This window comes from Euprymna scolopes, chromosome 29 (genome assembly GCF_053919585.1).
Source record: "Euprymna scolopes isolate OS-2025 chromosome 29, ASM5391958v1, whole genome shotgun sequence".
Classification (NCBI taxonomy): domain Eukaryota; kingdom Metazoa; phylum Mollusca; class Cephalopoda; order Sepiida; family Sepiolidae; genus Euprymna; species Euprymna scolopes.
Window position 1 is genome coordinate 14822573 of NC_136510.1, and position 16225 is coordinate 14838797.

The window sequence follows — 16225 nt, forward strand, 5'->3', positions numbered from 1 at the left end:
AACAAGAGTTTCTATTCATTTGTTTTCATATTAGAAGGAAAGTTCAATGAGAAAGGTTGGGAATATTTCAACAACATTGGCAGACGATAATGAAAGAGTTAGACATGTTTTTTTGTACCAAAACTAATGTAAGTGAAGTTCATATTGTTCTTTCCCTAGTTCATGATATAATTCAGCTATCACATTTTTAGTGGCTTTTATTTGTGTCTTCCAACGGAAAAGTTAGCCAATAATAAAATTTTTTCGTTCACAAAACAATCAATTGTTAAAAATAAAAATTTAAAATCACATAAAGTAAAAAAAATAAAAAATAAAAATAAATAAAAAATGGCCGTCAATTTTTTTCGATCGTTAAAAAGTAAGAGGACTAGATACTATAGAAGTAGATTTTTGGGATCAAACCTGTGTGCATGTAACTTTTTGGTGTTTTTTTTTTACTTTTAATTGTTAATGAAATTCGAATTTCAAGTAAAAACACTTTAATGTCTTTAAATGTCATGCCTCACCCCCCCCCCAAAAAAAAAATGATCAAATAGAAGATTAATTACAAGTAAAAATTAATTTTATTGTAAATAGCTGGTTTTCTTTTTGTATTAGGTCATTCATTTTGACTTAAATCAAAGACTGACTCCCCTCATCTGCTCTAATGATGAATTAATAAAAAAATATAAAACTTATGTTTATTTTTAATATAAAGTTATGTGTAATCTGCTTGACCATTGTTTTCTCATGTTTGATAAGGATATTTATTTTAGCATGACACGCAAGAGCATTAAAATGTTTCTACTTGAAATGCAAATTTCTGGATGATTGTTTTAGGGTGTTCCTCTTCTAATATTATGAATGCAATCTTTTCATGTTTTTTTTTTCATGACGGAAGCTGCATAGCATAAAATACTGAAGAAACTGATTCAGTTATGACCATAGATTCCATCTTTTTGACCTTTGTTTATAAAGCAAAATAGGATTTATCTCTGAGTTACAGAAAAAAAATGTCAGCGAGAAAAATGGCGATGCTACAAAAGAAATTGTGTTTGTTATTATAATTAAATTGCTTATTACTGACATATATGAAGATGTTAGAAGCTGGGTTTTTTTTTTGTTTGTTTGTTTCAGATTGTCAATATAAGATTATATTTTAATCTGGCAAAGAAAAAACAAAAAAGGATTTAGTCGTCTTAATTAGATTAAGTTCGAATGAAGGCCACTGTGGATTTTGATGAACCACCAAAACAAAAACATTGTATTATTTGAAATAACAAATCACAAGAAAGGCTTAGGAATACAATTTTTTTTTTTTTTTTTTTTTAGAGATTGTTGCCAAATCTGTTGGGACCGATATCAGATTGTTAAGTTTTTTTGTTTGTTTGTTTGTTTTTTTGTTTTTTAAGCCACAACACTTCACTAAATGGTAAATGTGTCAAGAAGATGCTGAACAGTTGCCATTTTGCAGTCAACCCGGAGAGAATTCCAAAGTCTAACAATTCAAGGGGAGAAAGTTTAACAGTAGAAAGCATTCCAGCATCTGGGGATCCCCACATTGAAGGGGTGAGATTTTGCTAACAGATTAATCAGGCGTGTTTACATCGACGATGCAACTAGTGTCACGTGTTCATTAAAGCACATTTCATTTTTTTGTAAAATAGGCATAGAAATGAAACATTGGGATAAGGAGACAGGGGTTGGAGGTTGGTAGACATTACAGGACCTATGAGATTGAACCCTTTTAATAGAGAAAGACTAGTGGTTAAGTTGCAATCCAGATGTGGCAACAATACTCCATACATGTGCAAAAGTTCATTTTTATTTAATATATCGGAAGGTATGAGAAGTTTTCTAGCCTGGTAAAGGGAGGCCACCTTCTTCGCAACATCCATGTATTTGTTTCAATTCATGTTATCTGTGAATGTCTGGTATCATGCAGCAAAACATAACGCCTTACGTCCACGATCCTATAAGAATGACATAAGGGGACAGAGATTCGAGCTTGAACAACAGTGTGTGCGTTATGAAGATTGAGCACTTTTTTTTGGGGGGGGGGCTCTAAGATGGAGAGCCGAGTGGTTAAATTCTGGTCCAGATGTGGTAACAATGCATCATGCATGGGCGAAATGTAACTCTGTAGAGACACAGGACACCGAGATGCGTGAGAAATATTCTAGCATGGTAAAGAGAGAACCCTTCTTTCTTTGCAGCAGCCTTGGCAATGCCTCCTATGTATTTGTACAATGTCACCTGTAGATTTTAGACATACGGCACAATCACGTTGAAACACTGGTTCTCGCCAGATCAATGAAGTTAAGCAACGTTGAGCCTGGGCAGTACCAGATGGGTGACCATTTGGGAAGGCTAGGCGCTGTATGTACCTTCTGGGAAGGTTGGGTGTGGGGCCAGCACCCTCACCCTGTAAAAAGAACTCCTCGCTACAAAAACATCTACAAAACGTTGTAGATAGCCTATGCCTCTCAAGGGCTATGGATGGTTAGACGATGGAATAAGATAAGATTTAAAGTGTTCTGATACTTCTTGCCTAGCATTCAAGTCAGTTTTAATAATTGTCTTTGAATTCTTAGAATCTGTTCATTTTGTTGCGACTAAATGTGAAACCATATCAGCCAGACTACATATCACAAAGTAACAATGCACAGGCGGAAATAAACAATAAAACAAGCAACCAATCGGTATGTTACATGTGAAAACAAAACTATTACAAGACGTTTGATCAAAAGCCAACAATCGTATCCAATAAACAGATCATCAATATCAAGTCCACGAGATGACGTGCATCCACGTCAAAGAAATTCATATTTACATTTTTTTTTTTTTTTTTTTTTTTTTTTTTTTACATAGGAGTCACCACTTGTCAAGGCCCTGTGGCCACTCGAGGATAAGGGTTACTGAGTGTACAGTAATCAATAGGATAATATCGTAGTAGTCGTTATTAATGGAAATTTGGTAGATTGGATTACTTGAGGGGGCGGTTTATCAAGAATTTGTTTATGTCGGACTTGAGGACAGCAAAGTTGTAGTCAGCTGGGAAGTAGGCAAACGGAAGCGAGTTCCACAGGCGTGCAGTTCTAAGAAAGAAGCGTTGTTCATGGAATCTACATTTTGATTTAGGCACAGTTGAAGAGTGGGGAAAGTTATTGACAGTGGTTTTAGCTAGACAGGTATTTTTCGGGAAAGATTGGCGAGGAGGAGACCAGAGATTGGAGTTCAGATGAACACTAGCCGTGGAAATAACGATAAAACAAAGACAGGCTTGCAACATCCTTTCTGTGGGAAAGAGGTTGCAGAGAAGAGAAAAAGGGCATCCCTCACTAAGTTCTTGATATCATCTATGATTTTCATAAGAAAAATGTTTTTTTTTTCATACTAACGTATCACGACTTATAAAGGCTCAAAAGCCACTTAAGAATAAGGATTAATGAGACGGTAAATTGAAGTGAACAATATTACGACAGGATTGGCATGATTTGATTACATAAGGCTGCTTTTAACAATTATTTCTTGACATTAGATTTGAAAACTTATGTTGTAGTCAGCAGATAAGTACTACCATAGTATCGTGTTCTATAATGATGGACAAATCAAACAGACTGAAGTTAATGGGATTTGATTGCATAAAAGATTGTGAATTTTCTTAACAATTCAGAGCAGTTTTTTTTTTAGCATTCAAATACAAAATCGACGCATACAAATACTTTTGTGTTATTGTATAAAGGACATTCAAACAGTAATGCCTCCTATTTTTTATTCCGCCCAAATGGATCAGAGAGCATTGCATAGTTATGATGACTGAACTTATGCATTCAAAGTTTCATCTCTCTGTTGCAGATATTGACGGAGACTAAGAAAGCAACCCCTGCCATGGACGTGTATCAGAAGCAGAGAGGTGTTATTCAATTCCTCCATGCAAAAATAATAAAACCGATCAACATTCACTGGTGCCTGTTGAACGTTTACGAAACCGATGCAGTTGATGAAAACACAGTTAGGAGATGGGTTCATCGATTTCAAACTGGCATCAGAGATGTGACTTACAAAGCATGCTCCAGACTTTTACGACGGAGGCATCAAAAGAGGCAAATATTCATTGAGAATGATGGTGACTATGTAGAAAAATTCGGAAGTACAAAAGATCCCTTGTTTTAATGGTACCACTCCTGTCTTTGTAGCTCTTCGACGCTTTTAGTTTTTGAGTTTAAAAAAAAAAAAAAAAAGTAGGCTTTACTTTTGGTACAACCCTTGTATATTTTTGTGTTAAAATTTGTAGCGGAATTGAACAAAACCATTATGGAAATTGATTACATGATGAAAGTAATGAACAAAAATTGATTACATGATGAAAGTAATGAACAAAAATTGATTACATGATGAAAGTAATGAACAAAAATTGATTACGTGATGAAAGTAATGAACAAAAATTGATTACGTGATGAAAGTAATGAACAAAAATTGATTACGTGATGAAAGTAATGAACAAAAATTGATTACGTGATGAAAGTAATGAACAAAAATTGATTACGTGATGAAAGTAATGAACAAAAATTGATTACGTGATGAAAGTAATGAACAAAAATTGATTACATGATGAAAGTAATGAACAAAAATTGATTACATGATGAAAGTAATGAACAAAAATTGATTACATGATGAAAGTAATGAACAAAAATTGATTACATGATGAAAGTAATGAACAAAAATTGATTACATGATGAAAGTAATGAACAAAAATTGATTACATGATGAAAGTAATGAACAAAAATTGATTACATGATGAAAGTAATGAACAAAAATTGATTACGTGATGAAAGTAATGAACAAAAATTGATTACGTGATGAAAGTAATGAACAAAAATTGATTACATAATGAAAGTAATGAACAAAAATTGATTACATGATGAAAGTAATGAACAAAAATTGATTACATGATGAAAGTAATGAACAAAAATTGATTACATGATGAAAGTAATGAACAAAAATTGATTACATGATGAAAGTAATGAACAAAAATTGATTACATGATGAAAGTAATGAACAAAAATTGATTACGTGATGAAAGTAATGAACAAAAATTGATTACGTGATGAAAGTAATGAACAAAAATTGATTACATGATGAAAGTAATGAACAAAAATTGATTACATGATGAAAGTAATGAACAAAAATTGATTACGTGATGAAAGTAATGAACAAAAATTGATTACGTGATGAAAGTAATGAACAAAAATTGATTACATGATGAAAGTAATGAACAAAAATTGATTACATGATGAAAGTAATGAACAAAAATTGATTACATGATGAAAGTAATGAACAAAAATTGATTACATGATGAAAGTAATGAACAAAAATTGATTACATGATGAAAGTAATGAACAAAAATTGATTACATGATGAAAGTAATGAACAAAAATTGATTACGTGATGAAAGTAATGAACAAAAATTGATTACGTGATGAAAGTAATGAACAAAAATTGATTACGTGATGAAAGTAATGAACAAAAATTGATTACGTGATGAAAGTAATGAACAAAAATTGATTACGTGATGAAAGTAATGAACAAAAATTGATTACGTGATGAAAGTAATGAACAAAAATTGATTACGTGATGAAAGTAATGAACAAAAATTGATTACATGATGAAAGTAATGAACAAAAATTGATTACGTGATGAAAGTAATGAACAAAAATTGATTACGTGATGAAAGTAATGAACAAAAATTGATTACGTGATGAAAGTAATGAACAAAAATTGATTACGTGATGAAAGTAATGAACAAAAATTGATTACGTGATGAAAGTAATGAACAAAAATTGATTACGTGATGAAAGTAATGAACAAAAATTGATTACATGATGAAAGTAATGAACAAAAATTGATTACGTGATGAAAGTAATGAACAAAAATTGATTACGTGATGAAAGTAATGAACAAAAATTGATTACATGATGAAAGTAATGAACAAAAATTGATTACGTGATGAAAGTAATGAACAAAAATTGATTACGTGATGAAAGTAATGAACAAAAATTGATTACGTGATGAAAGTAATGAACAAAAATTGATTACGTGATGAAAGTAATGAACAAAAATTGATTACATAATGAAAGTAATGAACAAAAATTGATTACATGATGAAAGTAATGAACAAAAATTGATTACATGATGAAAGTAATGAACAAAAATTGATTACATGATGAAAGTAATGAACAAAAATTGATTACGTGATGAAAGTAATGAACAAAAATTGATTACGTGATGAAAGTAATGAACAAAAATTGATTACGTGATGAAAGTAATGAACAAAAATTGATTACGTGATGAAAGTAATGAACAAAAATTGATTACGTGATGAAAGTAATGAACAAAAATTGATTACATGATGAAAGTAATGAACAAAAATTGATTACGTGATGAAAGTAATGAACAAAAATTGATTACATGATGAAAGTAATGAACAAAAATTGATTACGTGATGAAAGTAATGAACAAAAATTGATTACATGATGAAAGTAATGAACAAAAATTGATTACATGATGAAAGTAATGAACAAAAATTGATTACATGATGAAAGTAATGAACAAAAATTGATTACATGATGAAAGTAATGAAGAAAAATTGATTACGTGATGAAAGTAATGAACAAAAATTGATTACGTGATGAAAGTAATGAACAAAAATTGATTACGTGATGAAAGTAATGAACAAAAATTGATTACGTGATGAAAGTAATGAACAAAAATTGATTACGTGATGAAAGTAATGAACAAAAATTGATTACGTGATGAAAGTAATGAACAAAAATTGATTACGTGATGAAAGTAATGAACAAAAATTGATTACATGATGAAAGTAATGAACAAAAATTGATTACATGATGAAAGTAATGAACAAAAATTGATTACATGATGAAAGTAATGAACAAAAATTGATTACATGATGAAAGTAATGAACAAAAATTGATTACGTGATGAAAGTAATGAACAAAAATTGATTACGTGATGAAAGTAATGAACAAAAATTGATTACGTGATGAAAGTAATGAACAAAAATTGATTACGTGATGAAAGTAATGAACAAAAATTGATTACATGATGAAAGTAATGAACAAAAATTGATTACATGATGAAAGTAATGAACAAAAATTGATTACATGATGAAAGTAATGAACAAAAATTGATTACATGATGAAAGTAATGAACAAAAATTGATTACGTGATGAAAGTAATGAACAAAAATTGATTACGTGATGAAAGTAATGAACAAAAATTGATTACGTGATGAAAGTAATGAACAAATATTGATTACATGATGAAAGTAATGAACAAAAATTGATTACATGATGAAAGTAATGAACAAAAATTGATTACATGATGAAAGTAATGAACAAAAATTGATTACATGATGAAAGTAATGAACAAAAATTGATTACATGATGAAAGTAATGAACAAAAATTGATTACATGATGAAAGTAATGAACAAAAATTGATTACATGATGAAAGTAATGAACAAAAATTGATTACATGATGAAAGTAATGAACAAAAATTGATTACGTGATGAAAGTAATGAACAAAAATTGATTACATGATGAAAGTAATGAACAAAAATTGATTACATGATGAAAGTAATGAACAAAAATTGATTACGTGATGAAAGTAATGAACAAAAATTGATTACATGATGAAAGTAATGAACAAAAATTGATTACGTGATGAAAGTAATGAACAAATATTGATTACATGATGAAAGTAATGAACAAAAATTGATTACGTAATGAAAGTAATGAACAAAAATTGATTACGTGATGAAAGTAATGAACAAAAATTGATTACATGATGAAAGTAATGAACAAAAATTGATTACGTGATGAAAGTAATGAACAAAAATTGATTACGTGATGAAAGTAATGAACAAAAATTGATTACATGATGAAAGTAATGAACAAAAATTGATTACATGATGAAAGTAATGAACAAAAATTGATTACATGATGAAAGTAATGAACAAAAATTGATTACGTGATGAAAGTAATGAACAAAAATTGATTACATGATGAAAGTAATGAACAAAAATTGATTACATGATGAAAGTAATGAACAAAAATTGATTACATGATGAAAGTAATGAACAAAAATTGATTACATGATGAAAGTAATGAACAAAAATTGATTACATGATGAAAGTAATGAACAAAAATTGATTACATGATGAAAGTAATGAACAAAAATTGATTACATGATGAAAGTAATGAACAAAAATTGATTACGTGATGAAAGTAATGAACAAAAATTGATTACGTGATGAAAGTAATGAACAAAAATTGATTACATAATGAAAGTAATGAACAAAAATTGATTACATGATGAAAGTAATGAACAAAAATTGATTACGTGATGAAAGTAATGAACAAAAATTGATTACATGATGAAAGTAATGAACAAAAATTGATTACGTGATGAAAGTAATGAACAAAAATTGATTACGTGATGAAAGTAATGAACAAAAATTGATTACATGATGAAAGTAATGAACAAAAATTGATTACGTGATGAAAGTAATGAACAAAAATTGATTACATGATGAAAGTAATGAACAAAAATTGATTACGTGATGAAAGTAATGAACAAAAATTGATTACATGATGAAAGTAATGAACAAAAATTGATTACGTGATGAAAGTAATGAACAAAAATTGATTACGTGATGAAAGTAATGAACAAAAATTGATTACATGATGAAAGTAATGAACAAAAATTGATTACGTGATGAAAGTAATGAACAAAAATTGATTACGTGATGAAAGTAATGAACAAAAATTGATTACGTGATGAAAGTAATGAACAAAAATTGATTACGTGATGAAAGTAATGAACAAAAATTGATTACGTGATGAAAGTAATGAACAAAAATTGATTACATAATGAAAGTAATGAACAAAAATTGATTACGTGATGAAAGTAATGAACAAAAATTGATTACGTGATGAAAGTAATGAACAAAAATTGATTACATGATGAAAGTAATGAACAAAAATTGATTACGTGATGAAAGTAATGAACAAAAATTGATTACATGATGAAAGTAATGAACAAAAATTGATTACGTGATGAAAGTAATGAACAAAAATTGATTACATGATGAAAGTAATGAACAAAAATTGATTACATGATGAAAGTAATGAACAAAAATTGATTACATGATGAAAGTAATGAACAAAAATTGATTACATGATGAAAGTAATGAACAAAAATTGATTACGTGATGAAAGTAATGAACAAAAATTGATTACGTGATGAAAGTAATGAACAAAAATTGATTACGTGATGAAAGTAATGAACAAAAATTGATTACGTGATGAAAGTAATGAACAAAAATTGATTACGTGATGAAAGTAATGAACAAAAATGGATTACATGATGAAAGTAATGAACAAAAATTGATTACATGATGAAAGTAATGAACAAAAATTGATTACATGATGAAAGTAATGAACAAAAATTGATTACATGATGAAAGTAATGAACAAAAATTGATTACATGATGAAAGTAATGAACAAAAATTGATTACGTGATGAAAGTAATGAACAAAAATTGATTACGTGATGAAAGTAATGAACAAAAATTGATTACGTGATGAAAGTAATGAACAAAAATTGATTACATGATGAAAGTAATGAACAAAAATTGATTACGTGATGAAAGTAATGAACAAAAATTGATTACGTGATGAAAGTAATGAACAAAAATTGATTACGTGATGAAAGTAATGAACAAAAATTGATTACGTGATGAAAGTAATGAACAAAAATTGATTACGTGATGAAAGTAATGAACAAAAATTGATTACATGATGAAAGTAATGAACAAAAATTGATTACGTGATGAAAGTAATGAACAAAAATTGATTACGTGATGAAAGTAATGAACAAAAATTGATTACATGATGAAAGTAATGAACAAAAATTGATTACGTGATGAAAGTAATGAACAAAAATTGATTACATGATGAAAGTAATGAACAAAAATTGATTACATAATGAAAGTAATGAACAAAAATTGATTACATGATGAAAGTAATGAACAAAAATTGATTACGTGATGAAAGTAATGAACAAAAATTGATTACATGATGAAAGTAATGAACAAAAATTGATTACATGATGAAAGTAATGAACAAAAATTGATTACATGATGAAAGTAATGAACAAAAATTGATTACATGATGAAAGTAATGAACAAAAATTGATTACATGATGAAAGTAATGAACAAAAATTGATTACGTGATGAAAGTAATGAACAAAAATTGATTACGTGATGAAAGTAATGAACAAAAATTGATTACGTGATGAAAGTAATGAACAAAAATTGATTACATGATGAAAGTAATGAACAAAAATTGATTACATGATGAAAGTAATGAACAAAAATTGATTACGTGATGAAAGTAATGAACAAAAATTGATTACGTGATGAAAGTAATGAACAAAAATTGATTACGTGATGAAAGTAATGAACAAAAATTGATTACATGATGAAAGTAATGAACAAAAATTGATTACATGATGAAAGTAATGAACAAAAATTGATTACATGATGAAAGTAATGAACAAAAATTGATTACATGATGAAAGTAATGAACAAAAATTGATTACATGATGAAAGTAATGAACAAAAATTGATTACATGATGAAAGTAATGAACAAAAATTGATTACATGATGAAAGTAATGAACAAAAATTGATTACATGATGAAAGTAATGAACAAAAATTGATTACGTGATGAAAGTAATGAACAAAAATTGATTACGTGATGAAAGTAATGAACAAAAATTGATTACGTGATGAAAGTAATGAACAAAAATTGATTACGTGATGAAAGTAATGAACAAAAATTGATTACATGATGAAAGTAATGAACAAAAATTGATTACGTGATGAAAGTAATGAACAAAAATTGATTACATGATGAAAGTAATGAACAAAAATTGATTACATGATGAAAGTAATGAACAAAAATTGATTACATGATGAAAGTAATGAACAAAAATTGATTACATGATGAAAGTAATGAACAAAAATTGATTACATGATGAAAGTAATGAACAAAAATTGATTACGTGATGAAAGTAATGAACAAAAATTGATTACGTGATGAAAGTAATGAACAAAAATTGATTACGTGATGAAAGTAATGAACAAAAATTGATTACGTGATGAAAGTAATGAACAAAAATTGATTACGTGATGAAAGTAATGAACAAAAATTGATTACGTGATGAAAGTAATGAACAAAAATTGATTACATGATGAAAGTAATGAACAAAAATTGATTACATGATGAAAGTAATGAACAAAAATTGATTACATGATGAAAGTAATGAACAAAAATTGATTACGTGATGAAAGTAATGAACAAAAATTGATTACGTGATGAAAGTAATGAACAAAAATTGATTACGTGATGAAAGTAATGAACAAAAATTGATTACGTGATGAAAGTAATGAACAAAAATTGATTACGTGATGAAAGTAATGAACAAAAATTGATTACGTGATGAAAGTAATGAACAAAAATTGATTACATGATGAAAGTAATGAACAAAAATTGATTACATGATGAAAGTAATGAACAAAAATTGATTACATGATGAAAGTAATGAACAAAAATTGATTACGTGATGAAAGTAATGAACAAAAATTGATTACGTGATGAAAGTAATGAACAAAAATTGATTACATGATGAAAGTAATGAACAAAAATTGATTACGTGATGAAAGTAATGAACAAAAATTGATTACGTGATGAAAGTAATGAACAAAAATTGATTACGTGATGAAAGTAATGCACAAAAATTGATTACGTGATGAAAGTAATGAACAAAAATTGATTACGTGATGAAAGTAATGAACAAAAATTGATTACATGATGAAAGTAATGAACAAAAATTGATTACGTGATGAAAGTAATGAACAAAAATTGATTACGTGATGAAAGTAATGAACAAAAATTGATTACGTGATGAAAGTAATGAACAAAAATTGATTACATGATGAAAGTAATGAACAAAAATTGATTACGTGATGAAAGTAATGAACAAAAATTGATTACGTGATGAAAGTAATGAACAAAAATTGATTACATGATGAAAGTAATGAACAAAAATTGATTACGTGATGAAAGTAATGAACAAAAATTGATTACGTGATGAAAGTAATGAACAAAAATTGATTACGTGATGAAAGTAATGAACAAAAATTGATTACGTGATGAAAGTAATGAACAAAAATTGATTACGTGATGAAAGTAATGAACAAAAATTGATTACATGATGAAAGTAATGAACAAAAATTGATTACATAATGAAAGTAATGAACAAAAATTGATTACATGATGAAAGTAATGAACAAAAATTGATTACGTGATGAAAGTAATGAACAAAAATTGATTACGTGATGAAAGTAATGAACAAAAATTGATTACATGATGAAAGTAATGAACAAAAATTGATTACGTGATGAAAGTAATGAACAAAAATTGATTACATGATGAAAGTAATGAACAGAAATTGATTACATGATGAAAGTAATGAACAAAAATTGATTACGTGATGAAAGTAATGAACAAAAATTGATTACGTGATGAAAGTAATGAACAAAAATTGATTACGTGATGAAAGTAATGAACAAAAATTGATTACATGATGAAAGTAATGAACAAAAATTGATTACATGATGAAAGTAATGAACAAAAATTGATTACATGATGAAAGTAATGAACAAAAATTGATTACGTGATGAAAGTAATGAACAAAAATTGATTACGTGATGAAAGTAATGAACAAAAATTGATTACATGATGAAAGTAATGAACAAAAATTGATTACGTGATGAAAGTAATGAACAAAAATTGATTACATGATGAAAGTAATGAACAAAAATTGATTACATGATGAAAGTAATGAACAAAAATTGATTACGTGATGAAAGTAATGAACAAAAATTGATTACGTGATGAAAGTAATGAACAAAAATTGATTACATGATGAAAGTAATGAACAAAAATTGATTACATGATGAAAGTAATGAACAAAAATTGATTACATGATGAAAGTAATGAACAAAAATTGATTACGTGATGAAAGTAATGAACAAAAATTGATTACGTGATGAAAGTAATGAACAAAAATTGATTACATGATGAAAGTAATGAACAAAAATTGATTACATGATGAAAGTAATGAACAAAAATTGATTACGTGATGAAAGTAATGAACAAAAATTGATTACGTGATGAAAGTAATGAACAGAAATTGATTACGTGATGAAAGTAATGAACAAAAATTGATTACGTGATGAAAGTAATGAACAAAAATTGATTACATGATGAAAGTAATGAACAAAAATTAATTACGTGATGAAAGTAATGAACAAAAATTGATTACATGATGAAAGTAATGAACAAAAATTGATTACATGATGAAAGTAATGAACAAAAATTGATTACGTGATGAAAGTAATGAACAAAAATTGATTACATGATGAAAGTAATGAACAAAAATTGATTACGTGATGAAAGTAATGAACAAAAATTGATTACATGATGAAAGTAATGAACAAAAATTGATTACATGATGAAAGTAATGAACAAAAATTGATTACGTAATGAAAGTAATGAACAAAAATTGATTACATGATGAAAGTAATGAACAAAAATTGATTACATGATGAAAGTAATGAACAAAAATTGATTACGTGATGAAAGTAATGAACAAAAATTGATTACATGATGAAAGTAATGAACAAAAATTGATTACATGATGAAAGTAATGAACAAAAATTGATTACGTGATGAAAGTAATGAACAAATATTGATTACATGATGAAAGTAATGAACAAAAATTGATTACGTAATGAAAGTAATGAACAAAAATTGATTACGTGATGAAAGTAATGAACAAAAATTGATTACATGATGAAAGTAATGAACAAAAATTGATTACGTGATGAAAGTAATGAACAAAAATTGATTACGTGATGAAAGTAATGAACAAAAATTGATTACATGATGAAAGTAATGAACAAAAATTGATTACGTGATGAAAGTAATGAACAAAAATTGATTACATGATGAAAGTAATGAACAAAAATTGATTACGTGATGAAAGTAATGAACAAAAATTGATTACATGATGAAAGTAATGAACAATAATTGATTACGTAATGAAAGTAATGAACAAAAATTGATTACATGATGAAAGTAATGAACAAAAATTGATTACATGATGAAAGTAATGAACAAAAATTGATTACATGATGAAAGTAATGAACAAAAATTGATTACGTGATGAAAGTAATGAACAAAAATTGATTACGTGATGAAAGTAATGAACAAAAATTGATTACATGATGAAAGTAATGAACAAAAATTGATTACGTGATGAAAGTAATGAACAAAAATTGATTACATGATGAAAGTAATGAACAAAAATTGATTACGTAATGAAAGTAATGAACAAAAATTGATTACGTGATGAAAGTAATGAACAAAAATTGATTACATGATGAAAGTAATGAACAAAAATTGATTACGTGATGAAAGTAATGAACAAAAATTGATTACGTGATGAAAGTAATGAACAAAAATTGATTACATGATGAAAGTAATGAACAAAAATTGATTACATGATGAAAGTAATGAACAAAAATTGATTACGTGATGAAAGTAATGAACAAAAATTGATTACATGATGAAAGTAATGAACAAAAATTGATTACGTGATGAAAGTAATGAACAAAAATTGATTACGTGATGAAAGTAATGAACAAAAATTGATTACGTGATGAAAGTAATGAACAAAAATTGATTACGTGATGAAAGTAATGAACAAAAATTGATTACATGATGAAAGTAATGAACAAAAATTGATTACATGATGAAAGTAATGAACAAAAATTGATTACGTGATGAAAGTAATGAACAAAAATTGATTACGTGATGAAAGTAATGAACAAAAATTGATTACGTGATGAAAGTAATGAACAAAAATTGATTACATAATGAAAGTAATGAACAAAAATTGATTACATGATGAAAGTAATGAACAAAAATTGATTACGTGATGAAAGTAATGAACAAAAATTGATTACGTGATGAAAGTAATGAACAAAAATTGATTACATGATGAAAGTAATGAACAAAAATTGATTACATGATGAAAGTAATGAACAAAAATTGATTACATGATGAAAGTAATGAACAAAAATTGATTACATGATGAAAGTAATGAACAAAAATTGATTACATGATGAAAGTAATGAACAAAAATTGATTACATGATGAAAGTAATGAACAAAAATTGATTACATGATGAAAGTAATGAACAAAAATTGATTACATGATGAAAGTAATGAACAAAAATTGATTACATGATGAAAGTAATGAACAAAAATTGATTACATGATGAAAGTAATGAACAAAAATTGATTACATGATGAAAGTAATGAACAAAAATTGATTACGTGATGAAAGTAATGAACAAAAATTGATTACGTGATGAAAGTAATGAACAAAAATTGATTACGTGATGAAAGTAATGAACAAAAATTGATTACGTGATGAAAGTAATGAACAAAAATTGATTACGTGATGAAAGTAATGAACAAAAATTGATTACGTGATGAAAGTAATGAACAAAAATTGATTACATAATGAAAGTAATGAACAAAAATTGATTACATGATGAAAGTAATGAACAAAAATTGATTACATGATGAAAGTAATGAACAAAAATTGATTACGTGATGAAAGTAATGAACAAAAATTGATTACGTGATGAAAGTAATGAACAAAAATTGATTACATAATGAAAGTAATGAACAAAAATTGATTACATGATGAAAGTAATGAACAAAAATTGATTACATGATGAAAGTAATGAACAAAAATTGATTACGTGATGAAAGTAATGAACAAAAATTGATTACATGATGAAAGTAATGAACAAAAATTGATTACATGATGAAAGTAATGAACAAAAATTGATTACATGATGAAAGTAATGAACAAAAATTGATTACATGATGAAAGTAATGAACAAAAATTGATTACGTGATGAAAGTAATGAACAAAAATTGATTACATAATGAAAGTAATGAACAAAAATTGATTACATGATGAAAGTAATGAACAAAAATTGATTACATGATGAAAG

At 27.0% G+C, this 16225-nt stretch overlaps 1 pseudogene; it reads left to right on the top strand.

Moving 5' to 3' along the window:
• Positions 1-2248: 2248 nt before the first annotated feature.
• Positions 2249-2365, top strand: LOC145252924 (5S ribosomal RNA; annotated as a pseudogene).
• Positions 2366-16225: the final 13860 nt, after the last annotated feature.